General features: G+C 47.6%; 1 protein-coding gene across 2 annotated transcripts in view; it reads left to right on the forward strand.

Moving 5' to 3' along the window:
- LOC138287385 (zinc finger protein ZFP2-like) overlaps window positions 1-15,782 on the forward strand; it is a 140,918-nt gene that overhangs the window by 70,311 nt on the left and 54,825 nt on the right. For both annotated transcript variants that reach the window (XM_069227774.1, XM_069227775.1), the window contains 2 exons: window positions 9,431-9,517; window positions 14,343-14,375. The gene's annotated coding sequence lies outside the window, so the exon portion shown is untranslated. The remainder of the gene's footprint in view (window positions 1-9,430; window positions 9,518-14,342; window positions 14,376-15,782) is intronic.

The following is a 15,782-nucleotide window of genomic DNA, read 5'->3' on the forward strand; positions in this document are numbered from 1 at the left end:
GGTTCGGTTTGTGATCTTAGTGCCTAAATTATTGACATCACTTGTAGTCATGCTCTGCTCAGCGTAGCCATTGCTTGCATTTGGCACAAAACACTAGCCTTTACCAATAATTTAAGTTCAAGTTCACGGAGTTTGGGTCACTGTGTTCTGGCCTCTGGTAGCAATTTGCAGAAGGGTGTCTATCGCCTCACACAAACAGCCTTTTTCACCTCACAGAAGGATGTATTTTTCTGCAGGGCCCTGTTGACCTCCACTGTTAGTTTCACATATTTCCTTACAATAGAAATTAGATTTATGCTTTAAAATGTTTGCTTCAGCCTACGATTGCATTAGTTCAGTGTTAAAAGTTTGGGCTACTTTTTGGTCTGGGACCGGTTCATTTGGGCTTACTTTGGGCTGGTTGTTCAACAGCTTTGGTCTATAGAAGGCTTGTAAAATCTGGCAACACTGATCTCAGCTGGTTCTCACCCACCTGAAACCAACTCCTCCCCAAGCGTTACACTGACCAAAGCCTGGGACGGTGCACCAGTGGGTGCTGGTGTACTTTTGGGGCATTTGGGGTCCCCCCTCACATGACTCACCTGGCCACATGCATAGCACTTACGTGGGGGACCACCTGCCACTGGCTTCCCTTGGGAGAACCCTGGATTCATTTCACTGGGAGGTTGGGAATCCTTACCCTGGGAATCAGTTTAGGTCCCTTTAGAGAACTCCCCCTGTTTACCCTTACTCCCCCTTTCTTCTGAGAGGGACCCTGCCCACCCTTGGAGTGGTCTCCCCCATACCTCCCGGGTGCTCTCCCAGCAGTCCGCTTCCTGCGCAAGCTTCCTGGGATCAGTCAGCTTCCTGTCAATCAGATGCTGGCGCAGCTCTGGAAAACAAACTGTACAAGTGCTCCCAAGCAATCAGATTGAAAAGCCCCTCATTTGTAGTTACCTTACTGCCCTTCGCCCAACCATCCAGTGACCTGCAATAAGAATCAACACATTCCATGTTTGGGATTCCTTCTTCTTAGAGGACCTAAACTTGTTCTTATACTGCTCAGGGGTGAGACCATACCTTGTGAGTAGGGCATCCTTCATGATAGTGTAGGTGAGATTCTGAGCATCCCCTAAGGCTATTAGTGTATCCCTCCCTTCTACCTCAAAGTGCTTCCACAGAGCTTCCCCCCAATGAGCTTCAGGGACCAGATTAATGTGGAGAGCAGACTCATGCCCCTTGAACCACAAGTGTATGTCATCCAGCCTCTTGTAATCCTTCACTAGGTCTTTAGGAATGTGGGCCCTCCGCTCAGGCTGCACTGTAGGATTGCTGCCACCATTTCTGCTAGACTGGCTCCTTGTGTCCAACTCCTTTAAGCTAGGCTTATGAGCCAGCTGCAGCTTCCTTTCCTCAAAGGCCAACCTTCTCTGCTCCCTCTCCCTTTCCCTTTCCATTTCCATCTTTAGACTGAACTTATTCAGCTCCAATTGGTATTCCCTCTCTGCCTGTCTGTCCTGTAACTCTTCTAGAGTCAGACCCTGGGAGGACACACTGCTACCTGCCCTGGAGACTCTCTCTCTGGACATAACAGGCCCACCCACTACATCATTGTGAGTGACTTGCACCCTCTCCTCCTCACCCTGCTCCTCCTCTGTGTGCCCCTCAACCTCTTTGGCTGTCACCCAGGCCCTCAGTGCCTTTTGCAGCTCCTCCTTCTTGGAAGAGCTCTTAATGGGACAGGCCAAATCTTTGCAGAACTGTTTCAACTTAGCCACGGTGTAGCTCTCCAATTTCCTTATGTCAAAAGCAGCTCCAGCTGATTCATCTCCAGATTGAGACATGATGAAGAGTTAAACAAAAGTGCAACGTTCCAAGGCGGAAAACAAATTCCCAAATGAAGTTTCCAAAAAAAGTAAATCAAGGGACCAGCAAAAATAGAAGTGGAACAAAAATAGTCCCAAAGAGAAAAAAGCAAAATCACAAGACAAGTAGTATGTGGTCACGTAGTGGTCTGAACTCAAACAGTAGTGTACACTTAATCACTGTATATCAAGTACAAATACAAGTCCAAATCCCAACCGCTGGTCACCAATGTTAGAAAGGGGGTCTTTGGTTGACAGTCAGGTTACCCCCTGTTCAGGCAAGGACCCTCACTTTAGTCAGGGTAAAAGAGAATTACCCTCAGCTAACCCCTGCTTACCCCCTTGGTAGCTTGACAGAGCAGTAGGCTTAACCTCAAAGTGCTAGGTGTAAAGTATTTGTACCAACACACACAGTAACTACAAAATGACACAACACAGGTTTAGAACTATAGGAAATATTTATCTAAACAAAACAAGACCAAAACAACACAAATTCAACATACACAAGTCAAGTTATGAATTTTTAAAGATTAAACTCAAAAATAGCGCTTAGAAACACGAAATGCTTCGATGAGGTGTTAACACGGCGTCGTGACGGAGTCGTTCACAAAAATCCGACACCAGCGATGCCCGACACGGAGTCACGTAGACCCCCAGGTACAGTACCTTTGGTGAAGAGTGAAAACAAGCCGATGCGCGAAGTCGGGGATCGCGGCATCTGTGTGAAACATTGAATCCGTGCACTTCTAGCGGCGTCAGTCACGACGTGGAGCGGCGACTTCCACGGAGTCTCGGACTTTGGTGGGGCTGCAGCGATATCGGGCCTATGAAGATCGTCGCATTCCAGCGAAGATTACGGAGTCCGATGCAGGCGGTGTCACCGGATTTAGCAGCGGCGTTGGTCCAGAGTTGTCTGAAGTCAATTTCCTTGGATATTCACCAGCTTTCCTTTCAAGGGCCCAGGGACTGGATAGGACACCACTTGTCAGAGCAGGAGTCTCTCCAGAGACTCCAGGTGCTGGTAGAGAGAAGTCTTTGCTGTCCCTGAGACTTCAAACAACAGGAGGCAAGCTCTAAATCAAGCCCTTGGAGATTTCTTCACAAGATGGAAGGCACACAAAGTCCAGTCTTTGCCCTCTTACTCTGGCAGTGGCAGAAGCAGCAACTGCAGGATAGCTCCACAAAGCACAGTCACAGGCAGGGCAGCTCTTCTTCTTCAGCTCTTCTCCAGGCAGAGGTTCCTATTGTTTCCAGAAGTGTTCTAAAGTGTGTGGTTTTGGGTGCCCTTCTTATACCCAATTGCTCCTTAGAAGTAGGCCTACTTCAAAGTAAAGTCTCTTTTAAATGTGAAATCCTACCTTGCCCAGGCCAGGCCCCAGACACTCACCAGGGGGTCAGAGACTGCATTGTGTGAGGACAGGCACAGCCCTTTCATGTGTAAGTGACCACTCCTTCCCTCCCTCCTAGCACAGATGGCTCATCAGGAAATGCAGACTATACCCCAGCTACCTTTGCGTCACTGTTTAGTGTGAGGTATAACCAGCCCAACTGTCAAACTGACCCAGACAGGGAATCCACAAACACGCAGAGTCACAGAAATGGTATAAGCAAGAAAATACTCACTTTCTAAAAGTGTCATTTTCAAACACATAATCTTAAAATCAACTTTACTAAAAGATGTAATTTTAAATTGTGAGCTAAGAGACCCCAAACTCCACATGTCCTCTCCCAAAGGGAACCTACGCTTTAATCATGTTTAAAGGCAGCCCTCAGGTTAACCTATGAGAGAGATAGGCCTTGTAACAGTGAAACACATTAATGTCCTACCTTAACCATATACTACACCCTGCCCTTGGGGCTACCTAGGGCCTACCTTAGGGGTGTCTTACATGTAAGAAAAGGGAAGGTTTAGGCCTGGCAATTAGGTACACTTGACAAGTCGAATTTACAGTTAAAAAACTGCACACACAGAAACTGCAGTGGCAGGTCTGAGACATGATTACAGAGCTACTTATGTGGGTGGCACAACCAGTGCTGCAGGCCCACTAGTAGCATTTGATTTAAAGGCCCTGGCACCTCCAGTACACTTTACTAGGGACTGACTGGTAAATAAAATATGCCAATCATGGATAAACCAATTACATACACATTTTGTAAAGGCGCACTTGCACTTCAGCACTGGTTAGCAGTGGTAAAGTGCCCAGAGTAACAAAAACAGCAAAATCAGAGTCCAGAACACATCAACAACCTGGGGAACAGAGGCAAAACGTTAAGGGAGACCACGCCAAGGATGAAAAGTCTAACAGACGGCATAACTGTATTGTAGGGCTGGAGTCAGGGTTTTTATCTTTGCGGGCTGTCCCTTTTTTAAGATATCCGTTAGAGGGGCAGCCAGAGTGGAAAAGTGTGGGATAAACCTTCTATAATATCCTACAAATCCTAGAAAGGAGCGTAACTCCTTCTTCGTGGATGGGGTAGGTACTTGGAGAATGGCTTCAACCTTATTCATTTGGGGTTTGATCTTTCCCTATATAATAACCGAGGTAATCGTCCTGCGTTTTGTAATATGCGAAATACTTCATCTAAATGAGTTATGTGTTTGGTCCATGATTCGCTTATAAACCACTATATCATCAAGGTAAGCAGCAGCGTACGCGGTATGATGATGCAACAAGTTATCCATGAGCCTTTGAAAGATGGCTGGAGCTCCGTGTAATCCAAAAGGAAGGACAGTGAACTGACAGAGACCTGATGGAGTAGTGAAGGCAGTTTTTTTCCTTGTCCCTTAGTGATAACGGAATCTGCCAGTAAACTTTAGTAAGGTCCAATGTGGACATGCATTGGGCTTTTCTTAGCCTTTCTAAGAGTCTGTGCACCCGTGGAATGGGGTAGGTATCGAACTGTGATATAGTGTTTAGTTGCATAAAATCGATACAAAACCTGATGGACCCATCCGGTTTGGGCACGAGAAAGACTGGGGAGCACCATGGACTCACAGAGGGTTCTATGATGCCCATCTGTAGCATCTTTTCCACTTCCTGTTCTACTGTTTGCGGGATTCAGGGATTCGATATGGTCGGGGACATACGACCTTTCCGGTTTGGGTTTCAAAGTAGTGTTGTATCAACGACGTCTTCCTGGGTATCAGGGAGAACAGTGATGTATGTTTGGAGAGGAGACAGTCCAGCTGTTGTTGGTAGGCTGAAAGGGAGGTGTTTATGAGAGGTTTCTCTGATCGGTTGGGGATAGCCCGATTTCTAACTCTTTTACCGTGTTTACAAGAAACCCTGTTGGCAGAGGAGGTTCAGCGCCTTTAGGTTCCTCCCATTTTTTTAGCATGTTTATATGGTATATCTGGGTTTTCTGGCAATTCGATTGTATATGTTACAGGGGTTACGGCTCCCAGAACTTTATATGGGCCTTGCCATTTTGCCAATAACTTGTTGTCCAAGCTAGGTAATAAAATGAGGACTTTATCCCCAGGTTGGAATTGCCTAAGATTAGTGTTTTTGTCATAGTATCGTTTTTTTTTTTTCCTGGGGCTTTTTCGAGGTGTACAGGGACATCTTCCCAAACTGTCTGGATTTGGGATTTTAGCTGTTGGGTATATTCTAGGAGGGCTTTGTCCCCATCCTCTTCCTCCTCCCATAGTTCTGCGCCAATGTCTAAGAGGTTCGGGGCTGGCGACCGAAAACCTGCTCAAAAGGACTATGACCCGTAGAGGATTGTACATGGGTTCTTATCGGAAAAAGGACCAGGGGTAGTTTCTTTTCCCAGTCCTTCCCCGACTCAGAGATGGTCTTTTTTAAGAGGGTCTTTAAGGTACGGTTATACCGCGCTACGAGCCCATCCGTCTCAGGGTGATACACGGAGGCCCGTATGTGTTGTACGCCCAGTATTTGGCATATTTGGCCCATTAGTTGTGACATAAACAGGGTTCCCTGGTCTGTTAGAATCTCCTTAGGAACCCCTATTTGTGAGAAGAACCCGACCATGTCATGAGCCACACTCCTAGTGGTCATACTAAACAGGGGTATGGCCTCTGGGTAGCGGGTCGCGTAATCAACTAGAAAAGGAAGTAAGTGTACCCTTTTGAGGAGGGAATGAGGGGGGCCTACTAAATCCATACTGACCCTTGAGAACGGAACTTCAATAATGGGGAGTGGATATAGGGGTGCTTTCTTTTGGGGCCCAGGGTTTATCAGCTGACCTTTAGGACACTATTGGCAGTCGGATTTGTGAAAATACCCCAAGCCAGTAAAAACAGCATAAAAGATATTCCTCCGTCTTCTCCCTCCCAAAGTGTCCACCCCCCTTGTGACTATCGGCTAGATGTAAGGCTTGAGTGCGGTAGGGTTCTGGAATCACCAGTTGCTTCTTTTCCCTGTTATTAGGTTTTGTTATACTGTATAGGAGACCTTTTTGAACAAGAAAATAGCGACCCACCCCTCCCGTCATCTCAGATGTGGCTGACCACGCGTTTTGCAGGGTAGGATCCTCCCTTTGGCTACTATGAAAAGGAGGAAGGGAAGCGACTGCTATCCTTTTTGCTTACCCCTTGATCGCGGTCTCTTTCTTTGATTGATATCATCTCTTTTTTCCAGGTTTATACCGATTTTCCCCAGGGTTTATGTGTGCTCTGGCAAAGGGAGCATCCTCCCACCATTGTTCCACCTGGTTTTTAGTTTGTATACGATCAAGTAAATCAGAAAAATATGTATAATCAGTGCCCACTATGACTTCTTCTACTAAATTGTCAATAACGCCTATCTCTATTATGTCTCTTAGTTCTTCCCAGGATACAGAGACAGATACCAAGGAATATTCCTTCAGGTCTCCATGGATACAACATATAGAGACGGTGCTTCTGGGTGTTTGAGCCTTACAGTCTACCAGGCTTGCTCTAATGACAGATTGGCTGCAACCTCAATCAATCAAGACGGTAGTATTCAGTCCATTAACGGTCATCTCTTTTTTATACTTGGAACTCTCTTTTCCAGTATAAAGTACTTTTCCACAAGTGACGCCAATTTCCATGGGTTCCGGCTTTTCTTCTTTGTGAGGGCACGTGCGGGCACGTGCGGGCGATACGGCCCCACTCTCCACAACTGTAGCATTGGGGTTGTTGGTTAGGGTTTTCTTTTAGTTGAACCTGGGAATGAACATTTCCTCAGGACTTTTGCGAAAGGTAGGGCGATATGAGGGCCCTAGGGGACGACTGGCTGGGTTGGCTCCTTTTGACGGTCTGGCTTTAAAGTCAGTAGGAGAAGGTGGAGGAGGTGGCACAATGGTTAGAGCGGCAGACCCTGATGCAGAGAGCTGGCCCGGGACCAGGGTTCAATTCCCACCTCGGCGGGTCTTGGGCTCAATTCCTTGGACCAGATAATTCTTGCCTCGGTGCCTAATCTAATTAATGGGTCCCACTCTGTAACTCTGGGCAATAGCTTGCTTAATCTCCACAACGGCCCTCACAGAGCTTGGATGCCTGGCTTCATCCTGGGGCTGCAAAGCAAAAAGAACAAGTGATGGACGGAATGCTGAACATTGTCAAACATTCACCTCCAGTACAGTGATCTGGACCTAAATCCATCGTTTTTTTGCTGCCCATGCCATTCCAGTTTGGACCCAGCCATATGCAAATCAGTCTTGACCCTGTTCCCCATGGGAACAGTCCAGCCCGAACTGCTAGGCCAGGTCTTCCCTGGACTGGAAACAAGCATCCTGGGACCGGTTTCGGGGTTTCACCCCTCATCAGCCAGGCTAGCTTGAATCCAGTGGCATGGGAAGCATGGGACCCACGTCTGGGCATACACTTCCCACTTAGGGCGACAAAGCAAAAACAACAAGTGATGGACGGGAATGCTGAACATTGTCAAACATTCACCCCCAGTACAGTGATCTGGGCCTAAATCCATCGTTTTTTTGCTGCCCATGCCATTCCAGTTTGGACCCAGCCATATGCAAATCAGTCTTGACCCTGTTCCCCCTGGGAACAGTCCAGCCCGAACTGCTAGGCCTGGTCTTCCCTGGACTGGAAACAAGCATCCTGGGACCGGTTTCGGGGTTTCACCCCTCATCAGCCAGGCTAGCTTGAATCCAGTGGCATGGGAAGCATGGGACCCACGTCTGGGCAAACCCTTCCCACTTAGGGCGACAAAGCAAAAACAACAAGTGATGGACGGAATGCTGAACATTGTCAAACATTCACCCCCAGTACAGTGATCTGGGCCTAAATCCATAGTTTTTTTGCTGCCCATGCCATTCCAGTTTGGACCCAGCCATATGCAAATCAGTCTTGACCCTGTTCCCCATGGGAACAGTCCAGTCCGAACTGCTAGGCCAGGTCTTCCCTGGACTGGAAACAAGCATCCTGGGACCGGTTTCGGGGTTTCACCCCTCATCAGCCAGGCTAGCTTGAATCCAGTGGCATGAGAAGCATGGGACCCACGTCTGGGCAAGGAGTGGGTGCCTCACAGGGAAAAGCCAGGAGGGGTTCCACAGCAGTATGTGTACAGTGCCTTGAGACCCTAACGGGTGAGTAGTGCGCTATACAAGTGCAAAGTTTACAGTTTTTTTTACAGCAGAACAATGGTATGCACAGGCTAGGCCTATAGCTGCGCTAATACCTATGTTGGGGTGCTGTTTTATCCAGTTTGGGTAGCTGGCAGTAAGGCTTCCGGATATTGCTCCAGGAGGATCGCCCGGATAACATCCTCTCTGTCAGTACCAATAGGTCCCAACCACTTCAGTCCCAAATCCTTGACTTGGAAATAAAGTGCACGGGGATTCTCTGACGGACACCATTTGGTTTTTCTAAATTTAAGTCTGTAGTACTCGGGGTCAAAGCCAACCCGTTCAAGTATACTTTTCTTTATGTCCATATAAGGGGTGATACCCCCAGGGTTAAATACTTGATACACAGCTTGTAGGTTACCCGTCAGTAAGGGAGCCACGTACTGTCCCCATCTATCTTCTTGCCGTGTGTCAGATGTCACAACCCTCTCAAAGTTGGTGAAGAACGCGTCAGGATCTTCACCTTCTTGATATTTCTGGAGAACAGAGCTAGGAACGTTGGGATGTACCCGTATAGCAGCTATTGTATCCGTCAGTTTTTGTAGCGCGGTCTCCTGAACAAGCTGGTTATTTGCTAGTATTGTCGCCTGGCTCTTTAAAGCGCTTTGAAGGGTCTCTCTGTCTGTCAGGGCTTCCCTTTGGTGTTCCTCCCACACGACCTGTAAATGGCGCTATCCCTCCGCCAACTGCGTGATCAAGTCCTCGAGCGTGGGCTTGGCTTCCATGTTAGAGGATGGGGCAATGACTATTCTCTCTCCCGATATCGCTATCCCACTTCACACCACTGTAGAGGCTGGGTTATAGCACTACTGAAAGGGAGTGCGAATAAGTTGACAGAATCTGAATTTTATTTTCTATAATAGTGTTCTTTTATTGATATGACGATGTATTTACATGCCCTTAACAGTCTGCATTCTCTTAGCTTTTGGATTTTCTTCCTCAGGTCTTTCTGTTTTCCTCTTTTTTCCTTTAATTCTTCCGTCTCTTATTTCCTTTCTTTGTTTGTGTTCTAGGATATTTTCTTCTCTGGCAGGAGGCTCGCCAACACCAGCAGGGGACAGCAAGGATGCGCTGTGAAGGGAAAAATAAGGGGAAGACAGGTAAATGGTTAGCTTCACCTGTTATGTATAAAGGTTAGGAGGGAACGTGAGGAGTGGTGGGTGGCGGAGCTGAACAGGGAATAAGAGGTGCCCAGGGTCTCATCGCTGTGCTGGGGTGCCTTCTTACAGACTCAATACTTCCTTTGGTGGTTTTTTATGTCCGAGCCTGTTACCGTCACAGGCCCGTTTGTTGTGGGTTAGTCGAAAGAGAAATGCAAAATAATAAAGCAAGCAAACTGGAAAAGAAAATAAAGAAGAGAACAAAAATCAAACGTGTTGTTTCCTTTCTACCGTGCCGATGTTAGGTAGATCGACAGCAATCACTGGGGTGTACGTACCTGCGATAGCCACGTCCCTCCAGGGATATGGCCGGGAGTTGCTGCCAAATGCGGAACCTGTGCCTCGGTTACAGGCCTGGCTTCCGGCTTCTCCGTTCATTCCTTGGATCTCCTTCCTCTCCCTGGCACGCACCACCGCTTTTCTCCATCGCCGTCTCTTCTTCTCCCTGACGCGTTGGTAGTCCATCATCTAGTAGTCCTTCTACCCGGATTTGTGACCATCTGTTCCTTCCTTTGGCTCTTTTCCGTGCCCCTGGGGTACCGTTTGGTTGGTCCAGGAGTACCATCCATAAATAGGGCCCCTGTGACCCTGTTACATTGTGTTATTTTGAACATGAACTATGGGACCTCCTGGACTCCACCGGACGTCGCCTTCATCACTGAGACCTGGATGAACGCCTCCTCGGCCCCCGACATCGCCATAGCCATCCCCGACGGCTACAAGATCACCAGGAGAGACCGCACCAACCAAGTCGGTGGAGGAATCGCCATCGTCTTCAAGGACTCCATCAACGTCACCGCCTCCACCGAAGACACCCCCCTCGCCGCCGAACACTTGCACTTCCAGATCCACACCGACCCCAGGACCACCCTCAGAGGAACTCTCATCTACAGACCCCATGGACCACGCGCCCTCTTCAGCGAATCCATCGCTGACTTCATCTCCCCGCACGCCCTTGCCTCGCCGGACTACATCCTCCTTGGTGACCTCAACTTCCACCTGGAACAGAACAACGACCCCAACAACGACCCCAACACCACCGCCCTGCTCGACACACGCTCGACCCCATCTTCTCCGCCAGCAACCACGTATTCTTTAGCCACTCCTCCGTAATACACTGGACCGACCACAGATGGGTCCACTTCACCTTCAGACGCGAGACTCTCCACCTCCGCACACAACCCATCCCACGCAGACATTGGAACAAAATCCCCACGGAACAGCTTCTCTCCTCTCTCAGCGACAACTAACCCACCTTCTCCAGCGACCCCAACGACGCAGCCCTCAGCCTCACTCATTGGATCACCAACTGAGCGGACAACCTCGCACCCCTCAGACGCCTCCCAAGACAGACCAGCACCAGGAAACCTCAATGGTTCACAGACACCCTCAAGGAATCCAAAAAAAACTGCCGTACCCTTGAGAAAGCCTGGCGCAAGGACCACACCACAGAAAACATGTCTGCCCTCAAAAACGCCACCCGCGAACACCACCAACTGATCCGCGCCACCAAAGAACTTCCTTCACAGACAGACTGGACAAGAACACTCACAACAGCAAAGAACTCTTCAACATTGTCAAAGAGCTCTCCAATCCTAACGCCAACTCCAACGCCATCACGGCCTCACAAGACCTCTGCATCTCCCTCGCCACCTTCTTCCATCGTAAGATCACCGACCTACACAACAGCTTCGGACACCAGACCCAGCCAACCACCACAGAACCTACAACCACAGCCATCACCCTCAACGCCTGGACTCACATCAGCACGGAGGAGACCAAAACTACCATGAACTCCATCCACTCCGGTGCCCCCTCAGACCCCGGTCCACACTTCATCTTCAACAAAACCGACGACATCATCGCCCCGCACCTCCAGACCATCATCAACAGCTCGTTTGCTTCTGCCACCTTCCCCGAGAGCTGGAAACACGCAGAAGTCAACGCCCTACTGAAGAAACCTACGGCGGACCCCAGCGACCTGAAGAACTTCCGCCCTATCTCGCTCCTCCCCTTCCCTGCCAAAGTCATAGAGAAGACCGTCAACAAGCAACTTACCAACTTCCTTGAAGACAACAACCTACTCGACCCCTCTCAGTCCGGATTCCGAGCCAATCACAGCACAGAAACCGCCCTCATCTCAGTCACAGACAACGGAGAAACAGTCGCCCTCATCCTCCTCGACCTATCGGCTGCCTTTGACACCATCTGCCACCGAACCCTAACATCACGCCTGCGCTCCACCGGTATCCAAGGACTGGCCCTGGACTGGATCTCCTCTTACCTCTCTAACCGTTCCCAAAGAGTCTACCTCCCTCAGTTCCGCTCAGACCCCACCGAGATCATCTGCGGCGTCCCACAAGGCTCCTCGCTCAGCCCGACTCTCTTCAATGTCTACATGAGCCCCCTCGCCAACATCGTACGCAAACACAACATCAACATCACCTCCTACGCCGACGACACTCAGCTGATACTTTCCCTCACCAAGGACCCCACTGGCACCAAGACCAACCTACAAGATGGAATGAAAGACGTCGCAGAATGGATGAAACTCAGCCGTCTGAAACTGAACTCAGAAAAAACAGAAGTCCTCATCCTCGGAAGCACCCCGTCCGCCTGGGACGACTCTTGGTGGCCCACGGCCCTAGGCACCGCACCAACCCCCTCAGACCACGCACGCAACCTTAGTTTCATCCTGGACCCGCTCCTCACCATGACCAAACAAGTCAACGCCGTATCATCTTCCTGCTTCCTCACCCTCCGCATGCTCCGAAAGATCTTCCGCTGGATCCCCGCCGACACCAGAAAGACTGTGACCCACGCCCTCGTCACGAGCCGCCTGGACTACGGAAACACCTTTACGCAGGAACCACTGCTAAACACCAGAAACGTCTGCAGCGAATACAAAACGCCTCCGCCCGCCTCGTCCTCGACATACCCCGCAACAGCCACATCTCCGCCCACCTGAGACACCTGCACTGGCTTCCCGTCAACAAAAGGATCACCTTCCGGCTCCTCACCCACGCACACAAAGCCCTCCACAACAAGGGACCCGAATACCTCAACCGTCACCTCAGTTTCTACACGCCCACCAGTCAACTTCGCTCTTCCAACCTCGCACTCGCCGCCGTCCCTCGCATCCGCCGCACCACGGCAGGTGGGAAATCCTTCTCCTACCTGGCAGCCAAGACATGGAATTCCCTCCCCACCAACCTCAGGACCACATCGCATTCCGGAGGCAGCTCAAAACCTGCCTCTTCGAGCAGCAGTAACCCCCTCCCTCTAGCGCCTTGAGACCCTCACGGGTGAGTAGCGCCCTTTATAAATGTTTTTTGATTGATTGATTTGATTTTACAAATCAATAAAATAGATTCGTTTTCAAAAGTGTGTGCACATGTGTGACAGAAGCAGCTATCTGCATGTAAATAAGGGCCAGGCTGGCAAATGACCTTCAACTGTATGGATTATGTCAGTGTTGTCTCGAGCCTATTCGTGTTTGTATTGGTGAAAGTGTTGCAAGTGCCTTTTGTTTTTAAAATGTTACTTATTATTCACTGAAAACGTGTCAATGGTGGGGTTTAGTAGTAGTTGCTGATTTTGGTTTTGCTTTTGTACAAATGTATGTACCCCTATGTTCCCGTGGAAGGACAATGTCGTTCTTTTCTTTTTTTTTTTTAATATACTCGCCTCCCCACCTCCAACCTTGAATGACATGCATACTGCACCCTTGGTCCAAGACTATTGCTATCCAGCTAGACATACCCATAGAGCACTCCCACAGAACTGACATTATGAAGCAAAACATCTCTGTGTTCATAGCCAATCGCAGGAACTCACAAACTGTGAATGCAAATTGTATAATGTGACCTATGAGTAAATATGTTGCATCGCAAAATTACAGGCAGGTCATAAAGTCATCATGCAGTTTGTACCCACAACTTGCAATAGGCCCCTTTAGTGCCTCATGCCCAAAAATACCCAACAAGGTTAAAGTCCCCTTAATCTCTGCTTTCCTACTTTTATTTGCTCATCGTCTCCATGTTCCTAATGTGTCCATCAAGTAGTGTGCAGTACATGAAGCAGCAACTTTAGAGGATGCAGGTTTTATGGCAGCTTTTTACGGAAGTCTCTTAAAGGCAGATTAAGTGCATCTCGTACTCTAGGAAGCTCTTCATTGGTTGCCTGTCTGTTTTTGTCTTGCTTTTTCCATCTTGCTCTCCCAGTAAAGTACCACATTTTGCAAAAGAAAAAACAACATTAAAGTGCTTGCCGTGCGTAAGTGCTCACATGGTAATACATAAAACAGATATAGGATGTTGCAAAGCAAAAAGACAATGGAGCGTATGGTACTGCCAACAGAGTATTCAAAATTCTACTGAGCGAATTAATCCAAGACTAGCTCCTATTTTCATGTAAGTAGATGATGTTTCGAACATAGGTATTTAGAGTATTTTGAGGAAAAAGCGAATCACGTGCTACAAAAAGGTAACAAAATTAGATTGCTACTTAGGAATAGCAAAATGTTTGTTTTGCAATCTGCAGCTAACTTGCCTTGAAGATGCCGTCACTAAATACGTTCATGTGACAGTAAGTGCCCCACCACTTTGTCTTTGATTGAACTCATTTTCAATGAATTTTTTTGTTGCAGGTAGCAATAGGTATGTTCATGTGGCAGTAAGTGTGCATTTGTGTCAGTTACCTTGGATCCATCCAGTCCTACATTCCCTCCCTCAATAAATTATTTTTTTTCTGTTTCTTTCCTTAGATGTCTCTACTCGTATGTGGTTTTCTATTCCAAGTAAGTCACAATACTCTGGACTCAGTGTTGGGTGTTACTCGTATTATTTTTCAGACTTTGACAAGTCGGCAATAGTAAGTAGGCTACTAGCATACTTTCAGTTTGACATGGACTTTGCTTTTCTTAAATAGTAATCTAATAGTATCACCTCTCATTTTTGGTAGCACATGGCTCACTGCTTCCTTGAAATACCCACAAGTCTTGACAATGGCCGAGTGATTTCCCAGGGTCAAACCATCAACTTACATGACAGCTGGAGGTAGTCTTGGAGCCAATTTATCAGTGAGATTCCGAATGCTGTACTGACAGTACCACCTTTGAAAAAGTATTGCTGCTCCATTGTCTTGTTGCTTTTAAGCACAGTACATCTGTGGTTCTATGCAAGACAGTGTGAGCACTTAAGACCACTGAGCACTAATACGAAGCAGGACATGTTTTTTAGTTTTGCAAAGTGCATTGCTTTTTTTACTGATTGGTTCTCAGGGACTGTGAATTACATAATTATCGTGATTAGCATTTTGAATCATTTACAGCTCTAATACACAAGACTTGTTTTCTATGAGTTAATTGCCTATGGTTCCATGTGTTTTCTTTTTAAAAAAAGACAGCCCCTGCTATTGTATAGCTACCAGTCAAGTAAGTAAATCATAGGACCGTACCTTCTAGCAATTTTTGTCTCCCCAGGCCCACCCTACTTTAGATATAGTCTATCCATTCCTTATTGCAGACATAGCTAAAGGCATCACAGAGTCACTACAAACGGTATGCAGGATGGTGTGCCCTGCTAGTTCTTTCTTCTCCACAAGCTCTCACTGGCTTCCTCACTATGTCATCTAAGCACCAAGTGGATTCCAGTAGTGAAAGTACCAGAAGACCTTTTAAAAAAAAAAAAAAAAAAAAAAAAAAAAAAAATTGCTACAGCATCAGATGGCACTTCTAACACAGGAGCACTAGAAACAGAGGAACATAGCAGAACAATCCTGCTGACAAGCTGTAGCATCACAAGGAATGCTCAGAAGCAAGTATGGACATCCAGCGCTATAGTCTCAGACAAGATGGTCTGGGTTGCGCATGGTACACGTGTGCTACAGATGCTAGGTTACTCAGTCCCTTAACACTGATATTCCCTGTATAAGGACTTTTCTTGTGGGGTCTGAGCTGATTTACAAAGGCAGAAACCTGTGCTAGCAAGTTCAAGCAGGACACAGTCACAATCAAGATATGTATACTACGAAGATTACATATTGTGAGTTTCATACAATCTATTCAGTATCTGAAAATGGCACAATTTTTAAAACCACCATTGAAGAGATAATAATGTATCTTCAGTTGGAGGGTGATTGAAAGGGTTTCATTATGGGGCTTGTGCTTTTTCCTTTTGCCAAAAACAGCAAGCCTATGCTTTTT

Source organism: Pleurodeles waltl, chromosome 4_1 (genome assembly GCF_031143425.1).
Source record: "Pleurodeles waltl isolate 20211129_DDA chromosome 4_1, aPleWal1.hap1.20221129, whole genome shotgun sequence".
Lineage (NCBI taxonomy): Eukaryota > Metazoa > Chordata > Amphibia > Caudata > Salamandridae > Pleurodeles > Pleurodeles waltl.